The sequence below is a fragment of the Cetorhinus maximus genome, chromosome 4, assembly GCF_964194155.1.
Source record: "Cetorhinus maximus chromosome 4, sCetMax3.hap1.1, whole genome shotgun sequence".
Taxonomy (NCBI): Eukaryota; Metazoa; Chordata; class Chondrichthyes; order Lamniformes; family Cetorhinidae; genus Cetorhinus; species Cetorhinus maximus.
This window is the reverse complement of record NC_135882.1, coordinates 43098877-43126510: the sequence shown is the minus strand read 5'-3', so window position 1 is coordinate 43126510 and position 27634 is coordinate 43098877. Positions and strand designations below refer to the sequence as shown.

At 45.7% G+C, this 27634-nt stretch overlaps 1 protein-coding gene across 1 annotated transcript in view; it reads left to right on the top strand.

The window, feature by feature from the left end:
- Positions 1-27634, top strand: part of LOC144679584 (cAMP-regulated phosphoprotein 21-like) — a 463756-nt gene that overhangs the window by 7951 nt on the left and 428171 nt on the right. Inside the window, exon 2 of the mRNA XM_078540103.1 lies at positions 1799-1845. The gene's annotated coding sequence lies outside the window, so the exon portion shown is untranslated. The remainder of the gene's footprint in view (positions 1-1798; positions 1846-27634) is intronic.

The window sequence follows — 27634 nt, the reverse complement described above, 5'->3', positions numbered from 1 at the left end:
CAACGAAAACAACGCAAGTCTATCCAACCTTTCTTCATAACTTAAATGTTTCATCCCAGGCAACATCCTGGTGAATCTCCTCTGCACCCCCTCAAGTGCAATCACATCCTTCCTATAATGTGGTGACCAGAACTGCACACAGTACTCCAGCTGTACCCTCACCAAGGTTCTATACAACTCCAACATGACCTCCCTACTTTTGTAATCTATGCCTCGATTGATAAAGGCAAGTGTCCCATATGCCTTTTTCGCCACCCCACTAACATGCCCCTCCACCTTTAGAGATCTATGGACACACACGCCAAGGTCCCTTTGTTCCTCAGAACTTCCTAGTGCCATGCTGTTCATTGAATACTTCCTTGTCAAATTACTCATTCCAAAGTGTATCACCTCACACTTTTCAGGGTTAAATTCCATCTGCCACTTATCTGCCCATTTGACCATCCCGTCTATATCTTCCTGTAGCCCAAGACACTCAACCTCACTGTTAACCACCTGGCCAATCTTTGTGTCAACAGCAAACTTTCTAATCCTAGCCCCCACATAGTCATCTGTGTCGTTTATATAAATGACAAATAATAGGGGACCCAGCACAGATCCCTTTGGTACACCACTGGACACTGGCTTCCAGTCACTAAAGCATCCTTCTGTCATTACCCTCTGCCTCCTACAACTAAGCCAATTTTGAATCCACCTTATCAAATTACCCTGTATCCCATGTGCCTTTGCCTTCTTTATAAGTCTCCCATGTGGGACCTTGTCAGAGGCTCTGCTGAAATCCATATAAACTACATTAACTGCACTACCCTCATCTACACACCTGGTCACCTCCTCAAAAAATTCAATCAAGTTTGTTAGGCATAACCTCCCTCTGACAAAGCCATGCTGACTATCCCTGATCAAACCTTGCCTCTCCAAGTGGAGATAGATACTCTCCTTCAGAAATTTCTCCAATAGTTTCCCTACCACTGACATGAGACTCACTGGCCTGTAGTTCCCTGGCTTATCTCTACAACCCTTCTTAAATAGTGGAACCACATTAGCTGTTCTCCAGTCCTCTGGCACCTCCCCCGTGGCCAGAGAGGAATTAAAAATTTGGGTCAGAGCCCCTGCGGTCTCCTCCCTTGCCTCCCTCAGCAGTCTGGGGCACAAATCATCCAGATAGGATGGCACTTTGGAAAGTTTTCTTTCACCAGTCTCTCAGTCACTGCTGCATTCTTTATTTTGCCAAGTGTTCAACATAAAGACTGGCAGCTTTATCATTTCGATATCACAGCACTGGGAACAACCTTTCCTAAATGCTGATTAATTTTCTCATTAAAGCCACCAGCAGTCTCTTGCACAAAACCATGTTGCTGCTGTATTTCTAGCATGTTTATTATTGTTTCATGTTTCCAGCATTTGCAGTATTTTGTTTTTCTCTTGAAGAGAACAGTTATCTTGCTTTTTCCATGACTCAGTTTAAATGTCTCTCTACAATATTGAATTTTTTAAAAAGTATAATATTTTCCTATAAGTATATTCAGTGGATGTTTATATTATGCAAGGTTTTAGCTGGAAAGTTATTCTGTTAACAGGGCTGTTGAAAAGTAATTCACTAAGTCTATCAGACACACATATCTGTGTAGTGATAAACAAGACTAAATATGTTTTATTGACCATATTATAACAATTTACCAGAGTAATGTTGTAATTTAGTCAATCTTGGCTTTTGCATATTTAGTTAAATTGTCAGTATACTCAATAAATTAACACAAATTTGCTGCACTGGTGAAATGTTCCTTTCTTTCACATACAGGGTGCCCTTCAGGAGAGTCTGCACCAGTATACACCAAAATGAATAGGGTATGGTCTGGTACAGTTTCATTCTGGATAGGGACATCTGCCATTTGGTGCCATAATTACAGAAAGGAGCTGATAAGATTGGGCTGGGGAGAATCATATTTAGAGCAACACCAACATAACTTAATTGGAAATGTGGCAAAAGGCGGGGGTGGGGGGGGCCGCATGAACAGCTGATTGGTTGCAAGCATGTGGATAATGCACATGTGCAAATTGCCTGCACTGCAATTTTTCTCCCTTGTTGGCAGCAACATTGCCCAAGAGACAAATAGGCAATTCTGAGAGACTCCCAAGCAAAGCTGGGACGATTGGCATCACTAATAGGAAATTTAAATCTGAAACCGAGACTGGGAGTAATTGGATTTGTGTTTGATGTTAACCCTTTCAGGACAGATGGAAGGAGATCGAGTGTGAGAGTGTAAAATCCCCAAAAAATGCAAAAAGGGACCCCAGCCTGATGCATGTGCCTGTGTAACCAGGTTTATAGTGGCTGATAGCATGCTTTGCATGTCCCAACTTGCAGAGGTGGGATACTTCATTTATATATTTAAATAAGGTTTCCATATGGTATTTGGGAGCCTGGTTTAACTTTAACTGCTGCTATACGTGTTTCCCAGAATCATTGGCACAGACATATAAAACCTGGTTTTACCTTCTTATCCATGACGCTTCAGCCTTGGTTAATTGGTCACACTCTTACCTCTGACTCAGCCAGTTGTGGGTTCAAATCCTACTCCAAAGACTTGAGTACAAAATCTAGGTTGGCTCTTCAGTGGAGCACTGGGAAATTGTTGCACTGTCACAGATTTTGTCTTTTAGATGAGATGTTAAATCAAGGCCTCCTCGGCCCTCTCAGATGGATGTAAAATATCCCACGTGCTATTTCGAGGAAGAGCAAGGGAGATCTCCCTGATTTCCTGGACAATATGTATCCCTCAGTTAAAACCAAAGAACACGTTATCTGGTCATTTTCTCATTATTGTATGTGGGACTTTGCTGTGAGCAAATTGGCTGCCACATTTCCTTCATTACATCACTAGTTACACATTTAAAGTATTTCATTGGCCATAAAGCACTTTAGGAGTCCTGAGGTTGTGAATGGTGTGATGTAAATGCAATCCTTTCTGTTTGTGCTTGTTCTCCTATTGGAATAACCAACTTTTTGAGTGCTTTCCCTTCGCTTATGAATTGTGGTAGCTTTCTTTTTAGCGAGCTAAATATTACCTGAAACAGTTACTACCTTTGAGTAAATTCAACCATCTGACTACAGGTACCTGCTCTTCAACATTTTTAACCTCACAACTTTGTTTTGTTTACAGTTGCTTCCTTTTCTGTTTGGCTGCCCAACCTTTAATTGACAATTGTACATGGGGGAGAAGGGGGAGAATTTTCTCCCCATCGGGGTTGGGGGGGGGCGTTGTGCGGGGGTGGGCGTGGAGCGATTGGTGCCCCCGATCAGCTGGGCACTGCCATTTTACATGGGCAGGCAAACGTGGGCCCGGAAGCGCTGTTCGCTCCCTGTGCGGGCGGGAAGTGGGGTGAGGTTGCCTGAGTCGGGTGTGTGCTCTCGAAAGAGCGCAGAAATCGCCCTGAGGCACAGAGGTACGTCAGGGAGCTGAGCTTTAAGTTTAAACAGTCTAATAAAGTGCTGTAAAAATTTTTATGACATGTCCCTTCATGTGAAACTGCCACATGAGCTGGAACATGTGCATTAATTTTAACAAAAATCTTTCTGAAAATTTTAAATCATTCATGAAACCTCATCCCGCCCGTGGATGAGGTGCCATGAAAAATGTGAAGGCTGCCTGGGCTCTTTGCCTGCCCGCCAACCTTAAGGCTGGATGGGCAGCTTTCTCAATAGGCTTAATTAATTAGTTCATTAATGGCCTTAACGGGCCTTTGACAGTTCGGCGGACGCATAGCCGAGTCGGCTCAGCACCCGTCTAACTGAAAATCTAAATGATGCGCGGTGATGTTGCGACACATACCCAATGTCACCCCACATTATTTTACGCCTCAGCGAGTGAGCCCCGCCCCCGCTTGCCGAAGATTCAGCCCATGATGTACCTCTCTTCCCTAGAATATTGGTTTTCTGATGGATTAAAATTCCTAGGTGATTTTTACCCACTATTCTTATGCAGTTGTCTGCTCCAGAATATAATACACTAATCTTGCACATATTGATGTAATTTACTGATTGACTTCTATATTGCCATATAGATGCGCGACATGCATGATATATATTTTTAAAAATTGTTACGGAGTAAATTGTCCAAGAGCTGATGAGAAACAATTGTCTGAAATTCATGGTTTATATAAGAAAAATGAAGAACGTGTTTGCAATGTGTTGTCAAGCTATCTGAATTAATGAATCACAGGAAGTTCGGCACAGCAAGGGATTAGGAAGACAAATGGTATGTTAGCTTTTGTTGCAAAACAATTGTAGTATAAGAATAAAGAAGTCTCATATGTGATGGTGGTATAGTGGTAATGTCACTGCATTCATAATCTAGAGATCCAGGCTAATACTCTGGGCACATGGGTTCAAATCCCACCATGGCAGCTGCTGGGATTTAAATTCAATTAATTAAAAACCTGGAATTGAAAACCAGTGAAAGGTTGATAGCCAATCTGCTTGGCCATGCCAAGTGCACCTTCTATGGTCATTACATCCTTTTGGCTCAAAAATAGAGATGCTAGCCACTGTCCCATGAGTCCTCTCAGCTGACCCAGCATAGGCTTGACAGGGTAGATGCTGAGGGAATATTTCAGTCAACTGGCCATAATAAGCACAGTTTAGTGTAATGACATGGGATGTATTCAATACTTTTGTGATTGCTTGGACATTGGTGCAGCTTGTAGAGGATATATCAGCTTGAGTGCTAAATCTGCAGGTGTCCATTTTAGCACTTCCAAACAAATTCAGATCATGGTAATCAGCAATTAAGATGAAAATTGTGTGCTAAACCCCATTTAGCACTCTATTTGGCCCTTTCAATATAAGGGGTCTCCCAGTTATGATGGAGATCAGAAGGATTTTTTTCTCTTAGAGGGTTATTAGTGTTTGGAATTCTCTTCCCAGCAAGCAGTGGAGGCTGGGTCATTGAGAGACTTTCCACTGTTATAGAAGGAAAAGTAATGATTTATAATATGTTAATGCCTTTTGTAGAAAGAAAATGCTAGAGTTTGAAAACTTATTATTTTCCTCTTCTCAAAGGATGTTATAATCTCTAATAAGAACCACTTAAAACTGCTTTTTTGTTCTTCTGATTTGGACTTGGGGAACTGGATGTTGCTGCTACATGCGTTTCTGTAACCTGCCAGTAGATTTGTGGAACTTAGGCATACAGAAGTTGTACACTTTTTTTGGAATATTCCCTTTGTATAAGCAGGTGTGCAGAAGAGACTGAGGGACTTATTTTGGTGAAAGGGCCAAATAGAGTGCTAAATGGGGTTTAGCACACAATTTCCATCTTAACTGCTGAATATATGATCTGAATTTGCCTGGAAGTGCTAAAATGGACACCTGCAGATTTAGCACTCAAGCTGATTCGAAACAATTTTTGTGGAGGAGCATATGTGGGCTCCATGTATCCACTTTTATGGAAGGTGTGGAGTGCACTGTCTGACACACAACAGCAGGTCTTGAGGATAGCTCATGGACTGAGGGAGGGGCTGCACAAGTTCTCAGATGTGGCATGGAGGCCTTGATGCAGGAGGTCTAGTCCCTCAAAGGGGAAGAGATCCATCTTGTCCCTGTCTCTTCCTCTACAGCAGCTAGTGCTGCCCTGAATGACTTCATGTTCTTCTTTCATTTCACCTGGAGACCAAGGAGGACACCTAGCAAGATACCCATGAACAACACACCCTTTCTCTTGTTCCAATAATGTAAAGTGGCACAATGATAGTTATTTTTTGATGGCCTCCCCAAAGAACTTTTGGAATAAATGGTGGATGTTAGTGGAGTCTTGGGGAACTGTTCCAGAAAGTCTCTCAGTCTCTCAATATGAGCATAAAACATAAAAATAGGAACAGCAGTAGGCCATTTGGCCTCTCGAGCCTACCCCAGTAAGGCTGACCTAATCCTAGACTTAATTCCACTTTCCTGTCTGCCCCCAGCCCCCCCCATAATTACTGACTCCCCTGTCTATCAAAATTCTGTTTAATTCAGCCTTGAATATATTCAGTGACCCAGCCTGCACTGCTTGCAAGGGGAAGAGAATTCCAAACATTAATGACCCCCTGAGAGAAGAAATTCCTTCTCATCTCCATCATAACTGGGAGACCCCTTATATTGAAACGGTGCCCCCTAGTTTTAGATTACCCCAAGAAGGGAAACATCCTCTCAGCATCTACCCTCTCAAGCCCCCTCAGAATCTTATATGTTTCAATAAGATCACCTCTCATTCTCCTAAACGCCAATGAGTATAGGCCCAACCTGCTCAACCTTTCCTCATAAGACAAATCCCTCATCCCAGGAATCAGCCCAGGTAGTACTTTCACCTCTGAGTCACAAGGTTGCAGGTTCAAGTCCCACTCCAGCACTTGAGTACAAAAATCAAGGCCGATGCCCATTGCAGTGTTGAGGGTGTGCTGCACAGTCTTTCAGGTGAGATGTTTTGAAGCTCCATCTGCCTGCTCTGCATGTAGACAGGTGTAAAAGATCCCATGCATTATTTAGTAAGAGCAAGAGAGCTATCCCCGGTGACCAGGTCAATATTTACCCCTCGATCAATATCACAGGGGCAGATGATCTGGTCAATATTGTATTGCTGCTGGTGGGAGTTTGCTATGCTGCCAAATTTCCTGCTATATTATATAACAGTGACTGCCCTTCAAAAGTATTTCATTGTCTCTATTACAGCCATTCGGTGGTCATGTAAAGCACAATATAATTGCTAGTCTCTTTTATTTCTTACACTAAAAATGGGCTAAACTGTGTTTCAGTCCTAGGCCTCATTATGGCCATCTCACAGTCTCTTTAGCTCCTGAAGGGGCCATAGAAAGTCACCTCCATGAGTCTGTCCAAGCTCTCTACGTATATGATGTACTTATATGGGGAGAATTTTCTCCCCGTCGGAGTGGGGGGGGGGGTTGGACGGGCAGCTCAGCCAATTGCTTTATTGGCTTTTTAAATGGCCTTAATAGGTCTTTGACAGTTCAACAGGCCTGCAGCCGAGTCGGCTGTGCTCCCGCCAAACTGAAAATCTAAATGACACACGGTGACGTCAGGACACACGCCCGACATCACCGCGCGTCATCTTACGCCTCGGCGAGCGGACCCCACCCCCGCTCACCGAGCCAAAGATTCTACCCATACATCCACATTAAGAGCCTTTTTCTTAGGATAGTCTATTGTACTTGGATTTTGTGAAAGAAGTATTTTTATCTTACATTGCAATAAATGGGCCAAGTTTTTGCTACTGAGGCAGGTAATTCCGCGACTTGGCAGACCAGTCTCAGTATAAAATGCCCATTTATGCACTATTTTTGCTCTAGGTAGGCAGGGCCAGGATAAAGTTGGACCTGCTACTCCAGAAGGAGGCAGCTGAGTGCTGACGCTGGCTGGTTAAAAAGCCTGCTTTTGCTCTCTGGAACTTCATCCCAGTTGTTTGATTAGGCCCTCTAGCTCCCTCACACCCCAGCAGCCCCACCCACTCCCCATGCTACCTCAATGTCCAAGCCAACTCATGCCCCCCTCACCCACCCCAGTGCCCCTTGTACCCTTAACGCCAACTCAGGGCCCTTCCATGATCATTCACTCAGTAAAAACCCATTCATATTTTTCTGAAAAAAAAACTGGTATCCTGACAACCCGATAAAATTGTCAATCAAACAGACCATTAAAGTATCAATTACAGAAGCTTTAAACACTTGACACCTCTTAACCTTGTGCAAATAAACATGTCAATCAAACAAAATCAACACTTCTCTACACCACTGTAAAAACAATCTCACTCGCATAATCCTTTTATAAGAGTCTGAGCCAGCATTTTTCTTTTCAAAAAAATTATGTTTGGAGTTTTTTTCTAAGCGATTTGATACGTGCCATTGTTACACTTGGATTCATTGGTTCTATACATCATGTATACTAGGTGAATGGGCATAAGAAGGGCCATGAGTCAGCCTGGAGAGTATGAGGGGCCATTGGGGGGCGGCTGGGGGGCATGAATTGACATGAGTTGGCATGGGGGCTTTAAGGGGTCAATGGGGGGGTGGGTGGGGGCATGCGTTGGCATTGGGTTAGCATGGAGGGGGCATGGGTAAAACCTTTTGATGTTACCTTTCAAAAGGTTCCTGAATCTAGACTATGGTTTACGACGACTCTGAGTGGCTGTGAATCATGGCCTGACTCCACAAAAATTGCGGGGAGCTAGGAGATGCCTACCCCGGCAATGGAAGCGGCTGGGTCAGGAGTGCAGGGTCTGGGCTTACTATCTGCATCCTTATCCCAGGCCAGTGAAAATTGGGGGCGCTGGGAATGGGTGTGGGAATCTCAGAATCGGGTCCTGCCCACTATTTTTAAATTGCTCCAGTGTCGATCTGATTTGTGCTAAAATATGGCCCAATGTCTTAAAGCCACAGTGAATGGCTTAAAATGTAGTGACTGGTCTTACGCAGAAAAATGAAAACAAACTACTTTTCCCACTGCCATTTTCGATTAGTATAATTTGTTCGGGCAAGTTTATTACAAATGATGTATTGAATATTTTCATGCCAGTCTACAACCACCTTTGCATATCACTGACAAATACAGGGGCAGAATTTTCCCGTTGGCGTGCAGGGGCGGGACCCACACGCCGATGCATAAAATGACGCGCGGTGACATCGGGCGAGCATCCCGACGTTACTGCACGCCATCGCGATATTTCGTTGGGCGGGCGTGCGATGATATCCAATGCGCGCCCGCCATTAATTAACGGGCCACTTAAGGCCCTTGAGGCGCCAATTGACGGCGGGTTTTCGGCACCCGTGTGATCTTCGGGTCGGCGCACGGGCACAACAGGCAGGCGGGTAGGAGATATTTATATCAACCTCATCCATGAGCGGGATAAGAGGGCTCAGTGGGTTTGCGAGTGTGCTCTGTCAAATATTTAATTTGCGAAGTTACTGATTCTTGCCTGTGTGAGCTGCTAAACTTCAAAACACATACCAGCTACTTGGACTGGACTCATAAACTTCAGGTCAGCACTCTGCAGTCAAGAATCATGTTTGGGCCTTCAGGTTTCAGGAAGCCTTCCCTTAGCCTAGGAAAGGGAGTTGAACTCTCCACTGGAGGCACCTCCTCTGAGGAGGAAGGGAGGGCTAGAAGAGGGAGGAGGCCAGCAGTGCACATTCAGCCTCCAGGGTAGTCACCTTTGGGAGGACAAGCGCAGACACAAGGGGTGCAGGGCCAAGAGGTAGTCCAAGGCAGAAGGGGCCCCAGAAGACACCACTATCCTGCTGCCAGGGTATACAGGTGGCGAAGCAGCTACCTCAATATGTCTGAGGTGCAGTGCCGAAGGAGACTCCATCTCCCAAAGGAGTCAGTCAACTATATCTGTCAGATGATTGGGCCTGAGATCTCCGCGAACTGTTGCGGGTAGACACCCCATGCCAGTGGCTCTGAAGGTCACAGCTGCCCTCAACTTCTATGCCTCTGGCTCCTTCCAGGGGTTGATGGGTGATCTTTGCGGTGTCTCCTAATCAGCTGTCCACACTCGTGTCAAGCAGTTCACAGACACATTCAGGTGTGCATTGACCTTCATCCACTTCCGCTGGGACCAGGCAAGTCAGGCACAGCGAGCCAGAGGTTTCGCAGCCATTGCTGGCGTCCCCCGCATCCAGGGTGCTATAGACTGTACACATGTGGCCATCAAGGTGCCAGCAGGTGAGCCCGGTGCCTTCATCAACAGGAAGGGCTTCCACTCCATGAACGTGCAGATAGTGTGTGATCACAGGATGCTGGTTCTACAAGTCTGTACAAGGTACCCAGGCAGCTCCCACAACGCTTACATCCTCAGACACTCCCAGGTGCCGGGGCTCTTCAGTGCTCCGGCCCGACTGGATGGATGGCTGCTGGGTGACAAGGGCTGTCCCCTCAGAAGGTGGCTCATGACTCCTCTCCACCATCCAAGAACAGAAGCTGAGCAGCGCTACAATAGGAGGCACGGTTCCATAAGGGCTGTGGTGGAGAGAGACATCGATCTTCTCAAGATGCGCTTCTGATGCCTGGACCGCTCAGGGGGTGCACTCCAGTAGCCCCCAGATCGTGTGTCAGTGATAGTGGTTGCTGCTGCGCTCTCCACAATCTTGCGCTGGAAAGGGGGTGACGCAGTGCATGATGAAGATGTAGACGTAGTGGCTGCGGCTGCACACAATGAGTCCAGCAGTGAGTCTGAGGATGAGCACACACAGGGAAATGCTGAGTGGATAGACGCTAACCCGGGCATACTCCAGGGAGGCAGGGACACCCGGGAGGCTTTAATCCAATGAACCTTCAGCTAGCCCACCACAGATGGACCTCCAGGACAAGCCTGGGCTGCAGGCTCTGCACCTGATACCCAAGTGAAAAATCTGCCTGGATAGGAACATTAACTAAGGGCCTTGTTAATAAAGGTGAATGTCCCACAAATCACTCAGAACATTATTGGTAACCATCCACCTGCAGAAGAAAAGAGGCACCCTCAGCCATGGTGACATGTCTGAATTTAATGGTATAACAAAACGAACTTAAGAGAATAAAATGACAAAGGTGTTCAACATCACACCATCCTTATGCATCACACCATCACGCCTTATTACACACCAACACAAGAGCACCAGTGATAAACCCGTGGTGTGTCTAAGGTGCCTTATTTTTACACTTTTGGGTGCTACATCTTGGTGCTGCCCCATCACTCAGAGTGGCATCTGAGACAGCTTGCTGACTCTGCTGTCCTGTTGGCCTCGATGACCTTGGCAGCCATCCTCTGGCCTGTGGAGCCTGTGCTGGCCCCACTTGGGAGTGAGCGGCCAGTTCCACAGCTGGATTCTCACCAGTCGTCGCAGCCTCATCAGATGCAATGGTCACTGGCAGAGGAACGGAGGAGCTGCTGCCCTCATCCAGAGCGCCCTGAGAGGAGCCCGCAGAGATTACAGGCAGCTGCTGCGCTGATGTGAGGTCGGTTCGAACCTCCCTGCTCACCGTAGATGAATGGGCACCGAGCTGGGAAACTTGGTGCCCAGACCAACTCCCACACTGGCACTGACCAGCTGAGGTCACTGCCGATGTGAGGGTTTGCTGGTCCGAGCGCATCCCCAGGAAGCCCTGATGGTCTCCTGGAGGAGCCTCTCCACGAGAGTCGCCACTCTCTCCATGGAGGAGGCATGGTGCTCGGCATCAGGCTCATTGTATTGGCGATGGTCCGTGTAGACTCCTCCACCACGGGCACCAAGCCAAGCATAGCCTCATGTATCTCCGTCAGATGCTCCCGCACACCCGGCCGCATTTCCTGCAGCTGCTGTGTCGCGGACGACTCCAGAGGCACATCAGCAGGCACTGACTGAGCATGTGCCTGGTCCCCTGCAGTCCTCCGACTGCTGGCACCATGGGCACTCTCTATCTTTGCCAGCTCCTCCAGCGACTGTGAAATGCCCTCACTGCTGTGCCCCGGGACACTAGCCGATGTTCTAATTTCCACCGAGGTGCTAGTGTCTGCACTGGTGCCTGCCTGACAGAGATGCTGTGACGCTGGTGAGTCCGAGATTTCAGGGCCCTCAGGTGTGAGTGGGGGCCTCTGCTGCTCCTCTTCCCAGCTCTGCTCCACTGATGCTGAAAGGAAGAACAAGGACATTAGATTAGTTAACGTGGAGACAATGTCAATCTGCGTCCCTGTCCCCCGGGTCATTATACACTCATCCTTCCATAAGCAATGGTCAAGCCATGTTGCAAACTTCAATCACTGAACATTCAGCACTGCCATGGCTGTTGGGAGAACAATGGTGACCTCACTACTGGGCACACATACCTGCCCATGTTACCCCAGCCTCACCGATGCCAGTGGACCTGGGTGAATGGCGCCTTTCCAAATCTAGGGCCTCCTGCTCAAACCGACTAAGCATCGCCAACTGGGCCGGCCCCCCGCCAGTCCTCACCCGCTCGGCGGCATTATGTGCATTCTTCTCCTGAAAAAGAGAGAAGAGCATTGATTAGTGCTACTTGTACCTGGACTCTCTTCGCGGACGGCCCACCCCGACCAGAGTGGGACATTGCAGGGCTCCAGTGCCTCCTCACCCCGCTGCTGCTGAACACTCACACATAGATGCCAGGCACCCCCTTGGCCAAATGCTGCCTACATCACATTAGGCACCACATGGTCTAACCTTCCATAGCAAGGAGGCACAAGCACGTGGAGCGCAGAATGCAGCAGATCGATCGGTGCCACACCACCTTGAAGCTCCCCTCCCAGCCTGGAATCACACTGACTTTGACATGTCCTGGATTTCCAGCACTGCGCCTAGGTGCAGCTCCTCCAGGTTGCCCCCAAAACAGTCATGTGGGTCTCAGTGTAACACATGCTGAGGGTGCAGAACCCATCTCTTCACCAGCCTCTCAGGGTGACCTCAGCATGGGCAATATCTGCTGGCCCACCCAGCGAAGGACACATGCCGTCAATGATTCAATGCAGTAACTGCACTCAGACTTAGGGGGTGGGGAGTGGCGGGGGGAGGCTCCAGGGGGAAGGCCTACCTGCTGGGTTAAGTGACCAATGCCAACATGGTACTCACCCTTCCTGAGCACAACAGGTCATTGAAGCGCTTGTGACACTGGATCCAGGTGCATCGCACGCCTCGTGGGAGCTCACCACCTCCTCCCAGGCACGTTTGGTCATGTGGGGGGGCCTCCTCCTCCCATCCTGGGGTACGAGGACCTCCCACCGCGCTGCCACCTCCTCAAGGAGGGCAGCAAGGCAATCGTCTGAAAAATGAGGAGCACAGTGCCCCCCTGCCCTACCCTCCTGCCTGGCCTGCTCAGCAGCAGCGCAGTGGGGAGCCCTTCCACTGGCCATGATTCACAGCCTTGGAAAGGCTGCAGCAGCTTTTTAAAACAGGCTGCGGGGTCACCACTGGACCCAGGGTCATTGCAGTCCCGCCGCCGCCTGCCCACTCCCACTGTCCTCGGGAGCTGCGATTCATGCTGGGTGGGCCTTAATTTGCCCACCCGTGTAAAATGGCGGGGTGGACCCTGCCCGCCCGCACCCACTCCCCCTCCGCCCGCCTGACAGGCAGAAAATTCTGCCCCTGGATTCAATGATAAATGAACAGTAGCAGAACCCCTATAGTTCAGCTAAGGATTATTAACAGCCATTTGTTACAAAGACACAAATACCCCGAGTAATTAGTCTTAACATTTAATAGCAATTTTTTATATTTTTCTCCTCAATATTTTAGGTCACCTGTTTAAGTTTGTTGTTTCAATTTTGTGTATATTTCTGTTTCCCATTTGGATTGTGTGAGCTTCATAGAGAGTTGCACTGTATCAGGTGGAATTTTAGATTTTTGTTTTTGTGTGATTGAAGAGTAGATGCAAGGAATGATATTTTAATATCATAATGTTAATTTCTTGTCCATGCTAATTTCTTGATCCTCCATTAATATTTGAATAATACTTGAGTATTGTGAATGTGAAGAAGACCTGGTTTATTTTCATTCGTTTGTTTTCTAGTTGTTATCATGTGAGGTTGAATGCATACAGTGTCAGGTTTTGGAGATGTAGAACAGGCCGCCTTTTTACCCAGGGTGTGACCACAATTGATGGATCTGTGTTCTTTTTCTTGACGTTTATAGCTATATAATGATAGAGGGAAACAGAAATAAGATAAGGATTGAAGAAATAGTTTGGAAAAAAAGTTATTTTGAGGATGAGAATGGAACGAGGGAATGTAAACTGAAAAAAGTGACAAAGAGATGGAGCAGTAGTGGGAAATATTTTTAAAACTGATCAATAAAAATCGATAGCTCCAGAAATAATATTTGAACAGCAATTGGGTAATTTGGTTAGGGGTCTGATACTTTCAGTTGTGTGGATTGTTTTTGCTTTGTATATCTTGGCTAATTTGTAAAGTGAATTTTATCTCTGTTCATTTTTGAATAAATAAATTGTACATTTTTGATCATACAACAATCTCCAAATGGTGGGTTGGGAGACCCAGCCCAGTGTCATTTTAGTTGGAAATTTCTGAAAATGTTCATTTGGCAAAGAAAAGGTGAACACTGGAAAGTATTTAAATTATGTACTTCACACCTCAGAAAATCAGTATCTTCCTTTATATATATATTTAACAACTTGGAGAAGAAACATAAGTTACAGGGTTAATGGAAAAGAACAGGGCAATGAGACTAATTGGATAGCTCTTTCAAAGAGCTAGTACTGACATGATGAGTCGAATGGCCTCCTGTGCAGTATAATTTTATGATATTTCTGTGATGTTAATAGAGTTCAGGAGAAATAAATTCAGCAGAAAACAGAGAACAAACTAGCCAATGATGAAATGCCATGGATTATTTGATATACCCCTGTAAGAGAAAAATCGAATTTAGGGCAAAATGCATTCACTAAGTATTATTAAGACAATTAAGGAAGGACGACAAAAGGAAATACAAACAACTTAGGAAAGAAGCTTTAAAATAACAAATAGCGAGGTAAAGAGGAATTGCGGCATGGAATTATCAAAGCATATAAAATTAAATCATAAAATATTCTATGGAGATATAAATAACAAAAGGAAAGTTAAGGTAGAGACATGGTTATTAAGATCAATTCACAGGTACTGACAGTTAAATTGCAGAAATATTGAAGAGTCACTTTGTCTCAGTCTTTACCAGGGAAACTAACAAGGCGGATATGATATTCGAGGGAGAGATCAAAAAGGATTTCAATACATTTAAGATACAAAGGAGGGAGGTAATGATACACTGGGGATAAAATCCTAAATTCAGATGGATTGGGTCCACATATATTCAAACAAGCTAGGAAATAGACAGCCTAGATAGCAGTATACATTTGTATAAGTAAAAATAATAATAAATCCGAGGACTGGAAATGAGCCAATGTGATTCCTGTATTCAAAATATAAGCCCACTGTGCCAAACTTCCCCTAATGTTCACCACTACCTTAGCCCTGAACTTAGATCTTTCTCTAGTTTCTCTCCTATGTCCCATCATGCTTTCTCCAGGAAACCCAGCTCTTGCTTCCTCGACCCTATTCCCACCAAACTGTTGAACATTCAACTTCCCTCCCTGGACCACTAATGTTGTTAATGGCTCCGTCTCCCCAGGTACTATCCCCCTCCAGTTCAAGCGATTGTCCTCTCCTCAAAAAACCCAACTCTGTCCGCTCTACCCTTGCAACGACCACCTATCTCCAATCTTCCTTTTCTCTCCAAAGTTCTTGAACATATTGTCGTCTCTTGAATCGGTGCCCATCTTTCCCTCCCATCGGGTGGAATTTTCTGCTCCCGCCACTGACAGAAATCACGGCAGTTAGGGGAACTAAATTTGGCATGAATAAAATAGTCAGTTTCCCGCTGACGGAAAGGTTTGGAATTTTGTTCTCCTGGCTTTGACGGCGGGTTATACGCGGGTGGAGTTTCCACTGAGCTATGTCGGGAACCAGATTTGCATTCATTTGTATCTCATGAATGCTCCATAAAAGATCAACTCACCAGATTTACGTTTCCCCTCCAGCCTGTCAGCAGATCATTAGAACGGCCTGATTTACGACTATATAAGTGACGCGCACCTGGCGAACTTCACTTCATCCATGACTTAGAGGTCAACACACGCTGCTTCCACCTTCCTTCAACACCGTAGCTGCTACATATTGAGTGCCTTTAGCACAGGCTGCACCAAGGCTGGGTAAGGGAGGCACGACCAGTGGGGAGGGGTGAGATGGAGGCAGGACTGGTGGGGGAAGAGGGGGGAACTGGGAACACAAGAGGGGATGGTGAGATGGTGGCAAGATTGGGGGAGGGGGGAACCCGAGAGGGAGGGGTAAGATGGAGACAAGACTAGGGGGTGGGAAACACGTGAGGGGAGGAGTGAAACAGAGACAGGGCTAGGCGGTGGTCAAGATACAGGGTGGAAGATTGAAATACTGTCTGGGATCAAGAGTTGAAAAACTGTCTGGAGAAAGTTCAGAGGCTGTCCTGGGGTCGAGGCCACACTGTCAGGGGCATATTTCAGACACTGTCCTGGGGCTGTATGGACCACGGTAGAGGGCTCTGTATGGCACACATGTCTTTGTCCCGGCACTGGGTCGGGTTAGGCCCTTCTGACGATTGTGCACAGAATAGTGTGTGGGGCATGATCAGTCACCTAATGCATTTGATCCTGAGGGTTTGTGTCATGGCAGAGGGCATAGTAATGTTCAGGGTAGGCATCTGGATCCTGTATGTTGGTAGCTGAAAAGTCATAGGGGGATATTGGATGGTGTCATGGTGGGGGGCTCCCAAAAAGTAAGTGGGCATGTGGCCTCGAGAAGCGGAGGGGTCAGGTCAACAAAGGGCACGGGCTATATCGAAGGGCTCAGGGGGAGAACAGCAATCTCGATATGAACAATGATGGGGTCAAGGGTAACAGGAGAAGGCTGGATATTGACGGGAGGAATGGGAATTAGGAGGTGGCGACTATGGAGGAGGATTGGAGGAACTTGGTGGTGACGGGGGATGTTGGAAGTTGACCACATTTACAAGAACATTATTTTCGCAATCATCGAAGAATGATGCAGTTGGAAAAACAAGCTTGAAAAATCAGTCTGGGAGAGGTCAAAAGGTGTGTGGGAGGAATTCAGCACAACAATTTTGGGCCGATTGAAGGGGCACCCTATAAATTTCCTGCTCAAACCATGGAGAGCATGGCTCAGCTGAGGGCTGGACTCGAGGGGCGAATGCAAAGCGAACAAGCTCAGCTCCTTGAATAATAGTGCGCATTCAGATGAGAATCCATTAAGTTTTGGTGCTGTGGTGGAGTTGGTCTTAATTGTCATCTGATTCTCTCAAGAGACATGTGAAAAGGGATGTAGGGTCAACCAATCAAGGGCCATGGCTGCTGCACAGAAATAAAATGGAGCTTACATGCCTCAATGTTCCCAATGTACTGGTCATGGCATTCAAGGCACCATGCTTACAGTCATGACATAAGCACATGGATTTGGTATTTGTCTATTGGTATTAGTTATTGTCTAGGCTACTGGAGGTGAGCTGACTAGCCTGACTGAGGGTTATAGCACATGGACCGATTGAGCCTAATCAAGACCCTCGTTGTGACTGTGCAATCACATCTGAGGGGGATGCTGAGCCACTGTGAAGCTCCAGGATGTGATCAGCTTGCAAGGGCTGGCCTGGGAATACCATGTACATACTGAGGAAAGATCGAGGGCTAGAGAATGGATTCCTGCCTTGGATATGGAGGGAGACCATTCAAGGGAACTACCATTGATTGTTCACAGGTACAAGGAGGAGTGGAGAATTCAGGCTGTAGGTAGCGCTGCCTGTTGATAGCTGTGATTAGAATAGCAGAGGTAGGGCCCGTTGCCGATTGGAACATCTCATGGATGGCCGTCAGCCTGAGGAGCAAGAGCCAGGAAGTCCCAGATGCGGACGAGAAGGGGCAAAATCGATGAAGATGTTTGGCGCAACCAAGGATCTACAGAAGAAGCAGCTCATACATGGAGATGAGTGAGAGACAGTGCTGCAGGCGCCTTCACTTGTCTTGGGATGTGGTAGCTCACATTTGCCACCTTCTCCATGAGGAACTCATGCCATAAGGAATTGGAGGGCATCTGATGCCAGTTGCTTTGAAGGCAACCGCTGCAATGAACTTATTTGCAAGTGGGTCCTTCCAGGGCTCCACTGGGGACCATTGTGGGATCTCGCAATCAGCAACGCAGAAAAGCATAAGGGAGATGACAGATGCCCTTTTCAATAAAGCTAACCATTATGTGCTGTTCTGTATGGATGATGCAAGCCAGGCTGCCAGAGTTATGAGGTTTGCTACAATATCAGGTTTCCTACAAGTCCGGGGTGCCACCGACTGTGCACATGTGGCCTTGAGAACTCCCTTGAAAGCAGACCCTCCTGTTCGTGCTAGGTACCGAGAGATCTCTTACAGCTCTTACATTTTGAGTCAACTGCAGGTGCCATAGATCTTTGAGCTTAGAGGGTTGGCTCCTCGGTGATAAGCCAGAAGGCATGGCTATTGGCGCCCATTTGTCTGCCACTGAGTCCATCTGAGGAGAGATGCAATGCAGCACATTTCACCATAAGGTCCTTAATATAGTCTCCTAAAGATGTCTCCTAAAGATATGTTTCAGATATTTGACTGGTCAGGCAGGGCTCTTGATATTCACCACAGAGAGTCTCCCACATCATCATTTGCTGTGCCCTGCACAACCTAGCACTGCCAGGGGGGGGCACTGAGGAGCTAGATATCTCCTCTGACGAGGAGGATGTGGAAGGGGATGACTCTGAAGAGGGTGAAGATTCAGATGGGCCACATGAAGATGCCATTGCACAAGCATGACACGCAGATGTGCCCATGACAACCTCATGACTACAAGGTTCCAGGAGGAATAAGGTGGGGACTAATTTTCACAGCCGAAGTTCTCTTCAGCTTTCAATGCATGAGATGCACCAACACCTTCATTCTCAGCATGAACATCTCAGGAAAGTTTAGAAATCTCACAATGATCACGGAAGAAACATAACTCACCTTAGTCCAAACAATGGGATCATCCTTGAAAGGCATAGAAGCCTTGGCAACATTTGGCGACTGTGGAATATGATTAGCACTCCATTAGTGCATATCCTTAAGAAACCCACGTAATACAGTCCTTTCAATTGTGGCACCACCAATTCAATGGGAATGGCAGCTTTCAAGTGGCTGAAAATCCAATTCACACATGGATGTACTGATGTCAGTGTGACACCAGCTTAGTAAGACATCCCGCACACACACAACATTTTTAAATGGTTTGCGCTTGAACAGCTCAAGAGGGAGCAGCATCTGGAGAACACCATTTCTCTAATCACCAGCTCTCCTGGATGAATAATGCAGAGGCATCATCTTGCTACTGACCTCCAATTGCCCTTCATTCATCAGGATACAGTGATCTTTAACTCTACATCTGCGAGGTATGTTTGCAATGTCCTCACAGACTGCCTCAATAGGGTAGTGGTTTGATCAGTTACAAACATTCAGGGTCCTGCACTCATCGGAAACGTGCCAGGTTTCTGTCCTGGATGACCTTGGCACTAGGGAGAAAGGTGGCCCAGTCAGCATTGACACAGCAAACGATGACAACACCTTTCCAGTCAGCAGCCTGCTGACTGCTATGCCCTGTTGTCTGAGATGACTTTGGTGGGCATCCTCTGGTGGCCTAAGGCCTTTAGGGTCCCTGCCTGCTAAGGATCTCCTGCTCTGTAGCAGATGCACCCTCTTCAGCCTGACCTTCTGGGGTTGTTGGGGTCACTGGCAGAGGGAAGTTGGAGCGGTAGGGCAACCTTGGAGTGTCCTGGGTGGATGTCCCCAGATGCCTGGCTGGCGTACACCTTCCCTTTGGGTGCCCGAGGCCCCTCCCTGACTCCTTGAGGAGAAGGGGGCACATGGATGGAGGTTAAGGTGCCCATCCCCCTCTCACCTAATCACTGCTGAAATGCACCCATGGCTAGAGCGATGATGTGCAAATTTGAGCACAAATCCAGCAGAAACTGCTGGACCTGCATCCCCAACGTGGCTGCCACTCTTCAAGTGGAGGCTTCAATGCACTTGCTTGTCAGAGCTATGACCTCAGACAGTACGTGGATGGACTTCTCCATCCTTCAATCCAGTCTTCTGACAGCCTGACAACTCTGCCTGATGTTCCCCTGCCTGTCTCAGCATCTCCAACAGTTCTCTTAGGGTTAATTCCAGAGGCTCAACATCAGACTCGGTCTCAGCAGGAGTCTGGCCTCCAGGAATCTTCTGAGTGTCAGGGACCTCAGCTGCCACTGCCCGCATCTGCTGCGGACCCATGTCTGTGAGATGCTCACCAGATTGTGAACCCGAGCCTACTCTAGAACTAGGTCCCACCGAGGTGTGTGTAACTGTGCTGGGAGAGGGTGCAGGTGAATGCAGTAATGAGTCTTCATCAGATGGTAGGTCTGCTCCTTCCTCAGAGATGGTCTGGGGGCTGGGCCTGAGTCATCTGGAGGAGGGTGTACTCCTGCTTTTCTTGTTGGTACCTGGAATAAAGAAAAGGGAGAATTAGTGATTGACAAGGCAGGCTCATATATTACAAATCACTCACTGCCATTATCTGCATGTTGTCGATGTATACTAGGTGCAAGGAACTCCTCCTCCCATCCTTAGGAAAGAGGATCTCCTGCCTTTCCTGGAAGGCCTGGAGGAGAATCCCAGGGAGTCTTCACTGAAACGTGGTACTGACTGCTTGGTTTTCCTTGGTGCCCTAGATTCCCTGTGCAACTGGTTACCCAGCCTACAGTGAGTGAATGCCTGTCTGGGTTGCATTTAAATATGGCACCAGGACCTTCGACCCTATGAGGTAACAGCAGGGCGGACGAATCCCTGCCTGTCCCGCCATGAGATTTGCTGAGCTCCTTGCTGATACATAATTAATGAGCTAATAAGTGGAAGTTTGTGCATGTTCAGCCACCCTGCTGCCCAGCGGGAATCAGACCAACTTTCCTGCTCACCACCAGACTTAATCTACAGGATGGAAAATCCTGTCCATCGTGTTTCTGCCCCACCACATTATTGCAACAGCCCTTATCCAAGTTACAAATCACATCCAATGTGACTGTGATTGATCAACTATCCTTCTTCGCCTTGCTCCAACTTACCAGCAGTCTTTAACTCAGTTGACCACAAAATACTCCTCTACTTTGGTCATCCAACTGGGCACGATTGCTCTCGCCTAGATCCATTCTTATCTATCAGATTTCCAGCTATAGCTTCTCTCCCCTTTTCTGTTCTGTTACCTCTGGAGCCTTCTAAGGATCTATCCATAGGTCCCTTCTATTTCTCATTGACATGCTGCAACTTGGTGACATCATTTGGAGGCACATCAGGTTCCACATGTACGCTGATGACATTATTTTCTATGTCATCGTCACCTGTCTTGATGTTTTCACTGTCTCTGATTTGTCAGACTGCCTGGGCAACATTCAGTACTGGATGGGCAGAAATTTTCTCCAACTAAATATTGCACAAAGACCAAAGCCATTGCCTTTGCTCGTCATCACAAACTTTGTTTCCTGGTCGCCATTCCATCCCTCTCCCCGGCTACTGTCTGAAGCTGAGCCAGAGAGTTTGCAACCTTGGTGCTCTGTTTGATGCTGAGATAAGCTTCTGATCATGTAGCTGCTCCAACAACAAGGCTCCCTCCTTCCACTTTCCTAACATTGCCCATTTCCACCACTGCCTCAGCTCATCTGCTGTTGAAACCCTCATCCATGCCTTTGTTATCTCTAGACTTGACTATTCCAATGTTCTCCTGGCCAGCCCCCTAGCTGCCATGCTACATAAAGTTGTATTCATCCAAAATTCTATTGCCCATACCTTAGCTTGCACCAAACTCTATTCACCCATCAATGCTGACCTTACACTGGTTTCTGGTCCGTGACCTTTCCCCTTCCTATCTTTGTAACCTCCTCCAGTCCTACAGGTCTTTGAAGCCTTTGTGCTCCTCCAACCTTTGGCATCTTGTGCATTCCCAGCCGTAATTGCACCCACATCCCCCTTCCACCTCACCTCCATTGACTGCGTTGGCCTTAGGCTCTGGAATTTCCTCCAGAAACTTCACCGCTTCTGTAACTCTCTATCCTCCTTTAAGATGCTCCTTAAAACCTACCTCTTTGATCAGGCTTTTGGTTATCTTTCCTGATTCATTCTTGGGATGTGGACATCATTTATTGCCCATCTCTAATTGCAATTGAAAAGGTGGTGGTGAGTCACTTTCCAGAACTGCTGTAAACCATGTAGTGAAGGTAGTCCACAGTGCTGTTAGGTAGGAATTTCCAGGCTCTTGACCGAGCAATGATGAACAAATGATAATCGAAGAACCTTGGGATGTTTTGCTACATTAAAGGCACTAAATAAATGCATGTAACTGTTGTTAGTTAATTACTCCAGAGAATGTGATGGCGCTGTTTGAGATATAATTTACCAACAGAATCACTCAGAGCAACGATATAGTTTGTGTTTGCATCATTACCAGTATATTCCCTGACAGCTATCCTGATCTTCAGCTGAAACCCTGGAAAAATTATTTCAATAGCTGATCTTGCCATTTCTCCAGTTTAGTGTAGAAATTCTACTTTGACACTTTTAAGAATATTAGTTCAAGCATAGTTATGCTTGCACACTAAGATCATTATATTTCACCTTCCCAATATACACCATCTTTTCTAGTTTCATTGCTTAAAAGCCACAGTGAATATGCAATATTATGTATATTCTGAGTAACAGTATGTCTTAATGCATACTGCGATTGTCTAGCTATTGTCCAAACTTCAATAGCTTTCAGCAGGGATTTGTACAAGTCAATTAATTAATCTCAGCTTTTAGTATTGGTTCCAAAGGCATTTCTGCCTGATTGATCTTCTTAATATGTGATGAGGTTACCCTGCTATTTGTAAATAAAGTGAGACTTCTGATTATATTTGTTATGGAACATAATGTCTCTGGAGGACTCCATATTTTTTATCTGTAATGCACCGCTGTAATAAAAGAAAACCTATCCCACTGTTTATTAGTTAAGCATTGTATTAATGAAGTGATTCACACGTGTGACACACACTCATTATTAACTTTTGGTACTGGTTAAAGGGAACTTAGGATAGGAGCAGCATTTGCGGTTTCAAATGATTGTCAATAGCAATTCCAGTGAGTAAATGAGACATTTAGACAAGAAAGATATTAGTCAAGAAATTTCCAGTGTCTGGGAATGCTGGGTGTGAAGGGAGGTCAGAGGCTGAATCCTGGAGTGAGGGAGATCGGAGGTCAGGTGATTGGTGCCTTGAGTGGCGAAGGTCATGGATTTTGGAGATGCTGCTGATGAAGCCTTGGCAATTTGCTACAGTGTATCCGATACATACAGTAGTACACACTGTTGCCACCGTGCACCTGTGGGGGGAATTACTTCAAATATTCAATTCATAGGGCGGTAAGGACTGGGAAGATAGCATAATGTTTATTCTTTATCAACTAAATTATTTTGAACTTATTAGTTGTGCTGCACGCCGGATCTGCTCAGCCTAATACAAAAATATTTTAGAACTGGTGGTAACAAAGTTATGGATTTTAGATTGTTATATTTTGAGAATGAAGGTTAGATAAAGGCTTAAAATTATACTGTAGAGTTTAAAGATGATAAGCTACCACTGCCTAATAATAAAGTGGTTTTAGTTTTGCATTGCATTGGATTGCAATTGATGCCAACAATTTATATTAAGGATGTCCAAACTGTAACCACCCCCCCACTCAAGTCTTGGCTTTCTAACAGTCGAAGCTTGGGCACATTACAGTGGTTTGAGTGTCAAATACATGAATCACTCCATTCGTGCGGTACTGAACAAATAAACAGCATGATAGATTTTCTTTATCACATTGGTACATTACAGATAGAAAGTATGGAGCTCTCCAGAAATATTGGGGGGAGTTTTCCCAACCCCGCGGAGGTGGGTTTGAAGGCAGGGTGCTGGGAAGGTTGCAGGAATCCCTGTCGGAACGCTGTTCCGCCCATGAGCGAGTTTCCCAGGGGTAATCAATCGCTGGAATCGCAACCACTCTATGGAGGTGGAAAGTCAATTAGGTCAATTAAGACCCCACTTAGGGGCTATTTTCCCATGCCGAAGGAACCCGCTGAATCCAGGCAATGATTTTGAGGTGTCGTCTGGGTGGGAGGTTGGAGGGCCAATGGAAACTCTTCTCAAACCCTCAAATACGGAGCCGCAAGGCTGAAATGGCCACAGCTGCAGTCAAAATCACTCCTATTCTTAACAGCTCTGGGCCTTTTTAAAAATGATCTGCAGCCATTCAAAAGTGCTTCCATTTAAAAGCACCTTCGCATCTGCGCTTATGCTCACCTCAGATGCCTCAGCATTGCCCATCTGTCCCAGTGGGGCTGCCAGTGTTGCAGGCACTCTCATTGGGCTCCAGCATTGTTGTTCTGCCTGCCATCCTTAATTGGATGGCGAACATGGAGGTGATCAATTAGGATTGTACAAAGCTGTACTGATGGATGCGCTTCTGGTAAGCACAAGCTTAGACTCTGCATATGCTCATAATAAAAATAATCAGAAGTGTCACTTTATTTACAAACAGCAGGATAATCACATTATATATTAAGTAGCTCAATCAGGCAGAAATGCCACTGGGACCAGATATTGAGAACTCTGAGCTTAATTAATCAACTTACACATTCAGTGGGACTAACTGAGTTGCACTCAGAGAGAGCTGGCATAGACATGATAGCCCCAGATAGCCTCCTTCTGTGCTATAAATCACTTTATGATTCTACGATGAAAGCTGAGAGTTGCATTATCTGCAGCGAGACACTGCGAGATACTGTATATGGACTGTGGGCTTTCTCAGCATCTTGTTTGTTTTCTTTGAATTTAGTGGGCCTGAAGATTTGGAAAGTGACAACTTTTATGCTGCTACCTTATTAGTAGATAAATCCTAACTAAGAACACCAAGGTCTGTTAGTATCAGAAATTTGAGATATATGTAAATTAATAGAATTAAGCCATGGTTTACACCTATGTGTCACGTGAAGACAAAAGGTTGAAAATCCCTATTACATACATTTTCCAATCTTGAAAATTACTGCATTTCAACAGAATTCTTGATTGTGATCTCAGAACTGTACAATAAAGCGCAGTGGATTATTAGGAAGTTGAATTTGTTAATAATGAGACAGTTTCAAATATGCAGATTGTGCAGATTAAATTGATTACACTTCTTAAAAACTACCTGTATAATTATCTGAAAATACTTTTGAACTTTCCACTCCAAGACAGTAATATCACAGTGCGATAGTAGGGTAGACATTAGCTGAAAATGACATTGACAGTTTGCAAATTCCTTTATTAGGTTTCACTGCTAATCTGTGGACATTCAAAGTGCCGGTGCTGCATTGGAAGCCCAAAGGGAAGCTTTAGAAAGTTCTTCATCAAATTTGCTATGATGGCCATGTCAGCTGCTTGAAGTATGTGAGTAATGCACATGTTGGCAATGGTCTTCAGATGACAGGAGTCAAAATGCCACTGATCTGAGGCCTGGGACTAGTTATTTTTAGAAGAAGCAGCATGAACGATTCTTGACAGTAGACCTAATTTCTGCCACTAGGTGTTGCTGCAATGTTGCAGGGGGCCCAGTCGTAGAATTTAAGAGCAGCAGCAGAATGGTGGTACCTGTTATTTGAAAAAGGGATAGAGGGTAAGAATATGAAGTATTTTAGGTTTTCTCAAGTAATGAAAAATGAATGGATTGAATAAAATGACAGGGCAGTAACTGCGTCTGGTGACTTATTAGATAATCACAGTTGAGTTGATGCTTATGTAAGAGATATGGTAGCCGTTGTTTCTGATCTTTCCCCAGGTTTGGATAGAGCTGGAGTAATAGTCATCAAAACTGTTAATTGACAACCAATACAATGTGTTCCTCATGCACACACGAAATATAAACTGCTTTAATTGAATATTAATGTATCTAGCTGCTATCTTTCCTCCTGTCTTGGGACTTAGATGAACCATGACCTGTGTCCTTGCTGTGGCTCAGATGGTTCTGCTGGGCTTGGTGATGATGTGTCTTGACTTGTCTCATGGAAGAGCAGCGATTTTTATTAGTGCAGAGAATGCACCTTTCAAGTGACACTGAGGCTAATGGACTGTTTTCTTCTTTAGCCTTCTGGTCTTATTGAAGCTTGCTTTCGTAGGCTCTTTGGTCTTATTTTGTGGTCTACTGCAGAGAGGCTAGGCTGCTAAGGATTAGAAGGTAATGCACTTTATTTTACAACATATCGCTCCCAGCATGGAGCATCTCCCACCAGAAACACATAATTGGAAATTTGCAGATGAATTTCCCAAATGTTTTCTGCCCATTCATTGCAAGTGCACCTGAATTCCTGATATGCAGATCCAATGGGGGAAGTTTCAAAGCAGGATATGACTTCACAATTTACACTATACTATGCTACAATATTAATTTTCTAAAGGGGTCTCTCCATGCTCCTTAGTTTATTGAGGAGTTTATATCTTGATGTCTTTTGATAGGTTGGGAGATGGTATTTGCTATATTACCCATATTAAAAAAATGTAACAGAGATCCAAGTGACTTGAGTTCAAGGTTTCCACTAATGTCTTTGTCCCGCCAGCCTTAGGAGGAACACAACAGCAGAGTCTTGTTGACTTCTTGCTCTTGATGGGCTTCCCATTGCTAAGCTCACTGTGTGGTGAATCACAGTACAAGTGTTGGTCCTATTGATGTGTGACACCGCACTTTGCTACATAAAGCTATTCACTTTCTATTATGTGATGGTTTCAAATTTAGGTTTGGACTAAGACATCCTTAAAGTTTAAAAATAAATTACTCTTAAGAATTGCTGTTCTTCCTTGAATGTAAATGTGCTCCGGCTGAAGTGACTTCACTGTGATGGTCTTACAAGGTTAACACAGGAAACAGGTAATGAGGGATTCAATAATGCGTGTGAAAGCAATGATAAAGTAGTTGAGGAGCTGATTCCTCAGGATAATAAGAGCTAAGGGTACATTAGGAAGAGGGGCGTAGGTGCCAATTTACAGACATTTTTCCTGTGTTAGAATGTGTTACACCTGGGCAAGTTGTGGGCTTGTTCTCTATTTCCTTTACACATTCCTGTGGCAGACGTGATTTTTGTCAGACTTATTTATTGTCCTTTTTGATATTTAATGTATCTGAAGAATATTTCCACAGCTCTAAAATTAATACTGTTGATGGGTATGAAATGTTATACTTAATGGGTTGTTTACAATGTTTTATTTTTGTTTTGTAATTGTACCAGCTATTGGCTATATTCTAATTTATAATGTGGGATTGGGTTATAGCAGGGATTATTGTTACTGGTATGAGCTTCATAGGTGCAGAGTGTGAAACATAGTTAGCAGCATCAAAGTTACACTGGGGAATGGGTCTATACACATGGGTGCAGACACCCCAGCCAATACATCTTTAATGTTTTGAAAGCATGAGGTTCTACTTTCTCGAAACGCTGGGCCAAATCTTCTGGTCTCCAGACTGTCAGAGACCAGACATATGATTGAGATGCATGTGAAGACCCTGTAGAAGTCCTGACATGTGGATCTATGTGGGAATTGCCTGGGAAGTTTAAACTTCCGATGGCAATTCCCGTCCTCCCCAGGACCCTCTATGACAGAGTCAGAGACTTGGGAGAGATCTGCTGTACTTACCTGAATAAATACCCAGAAAATGTTAGACAGATTAAAACCTAGTCTAACGCCTATGTAACTCACAACTGACTCCCCAGTCACAGCACCCATGACCTTTCCTTCTTTACTATTGAACCCCCCTTGACATCACCTTCCACTTCCCCACCGTCACCTAACAACTGAACCCTTTTCTCTCCAGAATGTCCAGGTGAATGTGCTCCCTACCTTCCTGAGAACCCCACCCCCCATCCACATTGACCTCCCCAACCTCCTCCTTCCCACCCCAGGGTCCATGTCGGCCTCCAAGTCCCCACCAACTCTCCTCGCCATCCCTTCTACTGCT